The sequence below is a fragment of the Scardinius erythrophthalmus genome, assembly GCF_964197995.2.
Source record: "Scardinius erythrophthalmus genome assembly, chromosome: 18".
Taxonomy (NCBI): domain Eukaryota; kingdom Metazoa; phylum Chordata; class Actinopteri; order Cypriniformes; family Leuciscidae; genus Scardinius; species Scardinius erythrophthalmus.
Genome location: NC_138238.1, coordinates 37,069,644 through 37,073,355, shown reverse-complemented (window position 1 = coordinate 37,073,355; position 3,712 = coordinate 37,069,644).

The window sequence follows — 3,712 nt, the reverse complement described above, 5'->3', positions numbered from 1 at the left end:
GGCATCTACCAGTCTCCCCAGATACAGACGAGAATAACACGACACTCATCGCCTGTGCGATGACGTCATTACTCTGTCCAGATGGGAAAACAGGGAAAAAATAATCTGATACTGGAGTTGAACAAAAATATGATCGATTTCAGGGGAAGTGCATGAAACCCTGGTCATGTCTGAAATGTTCATTCATTTGCCATTCTTCTAGAAGACTCTGATAGAAAGAGTGTTTCTGGTCGCTCTCTGGAAATGGCATGAAAACCATGAAATCGAGGCTGCAAACGTTCTCTGCCAGCCACACAGATGTGCCCTTCCAGCTGTATTCGGCCTGTGTTTGGCTTGTGTTTCAGGCACATGTAGAGCGTTTAGAGAGTGTGGGTGGGAAGATGGTCATAATTTCCAGAGAGGAAACAGAATAGCTCAGTTACAGCAAACCCAGGGAGTTTCAGTGCGGCTGTCGTCCATTCTCTTCACACCATACACACTTTCTGCACTTGCCAAAGACAAATTCCTCTACTTACTGTATTTATGGGATGAAAAAGAAGTACTGACAACTGAGAAACATTTTCATTTTATGGCAACTTAAATCTCAGCTTGCTTTATGTAGTGGATCTCAACTTGTTTTCTTCAGGACCCGAGAATTTATGTTAGCATTAGCAGAACTGTTTAGGCTACTATGGAAGCTTGTTTCTGCCACAGAATAAAATATTTTAAAAGATAATTGCAACTTTATTCTGAGTTTCTCGCAATTGCGAGTTTAAATCTCACAATGGCGACTTTATATTACGCAATTCTGAGATAAAAAGATGTAAAACATTTTCAAATATTATAGCAACTTTTTATCTCACAATTGCGAGTTTACATCTCGCAATTCTGACTTTATTTCTCAGAATTGCGCGATATAAAGTTAGAATAACGTGATATAAAGTCTCAATTCATGATATAAAGCCAGAATTACGAGAAATAAACTCGCAATTCTGACTTTTTCTCGCAATTTCGAGTTTATATCTCGCAATTCTAACATATTTTCTCAGAACTTTGAGATATTAACTCGCAATTGTGATCTATAAAGTCCAATTATAAAGTAAAAAAGACTTATGACTTATTCCCGTGTTATAAAGTCAGGATTGAAAGCTTTATAACTTGCAATTGCGACTTTATATTTCGCAATTCTGAGATAAAAATATGCAAACTCGCAATTATGAGAAAAAAGTCAGAATTGTGAGATAAAAAGTCGCAATTGCCTTTTTTACGTGTTATTCTGTGGCAGAAAAAAGCTTCTATAGTTTACAGCACAATAGACTACATAGAAAAAAAGAACTCATTTCATTTAATACTCTTAGCAGCCAGTAAATCACTGCACAAAACACACTGATCGGTTCGTTGTTGTTTTCATTGCAAGTGAAGTGACTTTAATGCAGCCAGGGTTGTAGTTCCCTTTCAAGGGAACTCGAGCTGCGTCAAACGCTGTGGGAACGCCCCTGCGTGAGTGCGTCATGAAGCACGTATGGAATCAGTCCAATGGCGAGACGGAACGTCATAGGCGGGTGACGTCATCGACCAGGAAACTATAAAGCACCCCAGAATCACAAATGCGACAGCTTCTGTGCCTTCAGCAAGCGCTCTGTGTGTGAATATTGTCCAAAGTGTCTCTGTCTGTCATTTAGTGTTTCACTAAGCAGCATATATATATATATATATATTATCATGGCGAGCGAACAGCAATTTAGAAAGTGTGTTCCCCCTTGTCCTCGTTATCTTACTGGTGGGGATACACACGATCTATGTGTTGTTTGTTTGGGAGTTCAGCATGCCCAGTCAGCTCTCGAGGGGGCTGACTGTGAGCATTGCGAGCGTTTGCCTCTCAGAACGCTCCGCTCCCGCCGAGCACTTTTTGAGGAAAGTGGTTCGGTTCGCGCTCCCCGCGGCTCGGGTCCCGCTTCTGCCGAGGCAGAGCGGCGGCGCTTGACGTGGGGATCGCAGATGGATCTGTCAGCGGGGTTTGAGACGGGCTTTGCCTTATCTCAGCCTTTACCTGCCAGTTCCAGTGCCTCAGTTCAGGGGGAAGCACGCGCTGCGGTTTCTTCTCCCCGGGCTGAGGCACCAACATTGCAACTATCCAGTTCTGAGGAGCTGGATGTTGTCAGTATTGAGACTGGGGATACTGAGGACTCGTCACCTCATTCCCCTGAACACGAGGAGCTTATGGAGGTTATTACTCGCGCTGTATCCAAACTGAGTATTGAATGGCCAGCAGCTAGGCAGGAGTCTGTTGTAAAAAGCAAACTAGATGAGACATTTCTGCCCTCCCGTATTCTACCTCCACGCAGGTGCCTGCCGTTTTTTCCCGACCTCCACACTGAGGTGTCGAAGTCGTGGAAGAAACCGGTTTCGTACCGTATTTTTAGCCCTCAAACATCTACATATTCTAATATTGCGGGGGCTAAATCATATGGTTATGGGGCGATGCCTAAAGCTGAAGAAGCGCTAGCATCTCATCTTTCTGCTGAGGCAGCATCATCTTTAAAGGCACCAGCGTTGCCCTCCAAGCCATTAAGAAATACTTTGGCTTTGGTGGGCAAAGCTTATTCGGCGGCAGGTCAGGCTACATCATGCTTGCATACAATGTCAATCTTACAAGCGTATCAGGCAGATTTATTAAAAGATGTGAGTGAGAGTGAGGAGGTGAGCACTGATGTTATTCGTGAATTACGTCAGGCTGCTGATTTATCTCTGCGTGCCACCAAAGAGTCGGCAAAACTAATGGGCCGCTCTATGGCAGCTTTGGTGGCCGCAGAGAGACATTTATGGTTAAGTCTTTCTGGTATGAAAGAAAAAGAAAAATCTTTTCTTCTGGATGCTCCAATATCTCCTACTGGTTTATTCGGTGACGCGGTGAATTCGGTCATTGAAAAGTTTCAGGAAGAGAAAAAACAAGCAGCAGCATTTCAGAAATATCTCCCACTCAAAGTCCATGTACCTGGGGCTGCTGGGCGGGGGCAGTCCCGGCCGTCGACAAGCTCCTCTCATAGGGCGCAACAAAAACAGAGTGTCGCGTCTCGTGCCCCTCCTGTCAAACAGTGGGAACAGACGCGGCGCTCTCAGACGAAGTCTTCTGGTGGTAAAACCGATCTGAGGACGGTTATTATGGCCAAGAAGGCCTCGTCGAAGAAGTCCTGACGCCTCCGGTGTCAGGATGCTGAGGGTAGTCCCCACCGTGAGAGAAAGGAGTTCACCGCCGCAGACGGTGCCCATTTTCTCTCGGTGCCCTCAGGGGTCCAGTCTACCAACCCTGAAACCCTGAAAACGCTTTTGCAAAAGGAGGCTATAGAATGGGTTCCTCCTCCCAGCAGGGAGTCGGGTTATTACAGCCAATATTTCATCGTTCCGAAGAAGGATGGGGGGTTGCGTCCAATTCTAGATCTGCGCCTGTTGAACCGTTCTGTAGCGAAGCTCAAGTTCAAAATGCTTACTCTCAAGCAGATCGTGTCACAAATCAGATCCGAGGACTGGTTTGTCACGATCGATCTAAAGGACGCATATTTCCATATTTCCATTCTTCCACAACACAGGAAGTTCCTGAGGTTCGCTTTCGGGGGCGAAGCGTACCAGTACAGGGTTCTTCCATTCGGTCTAGCTTTATCTCCCCGCACATTTACGAAATGTATGGACGCAGCGCTGGTCCCGCTGCGACTCCAGGGCATTCGTATTTTAAACT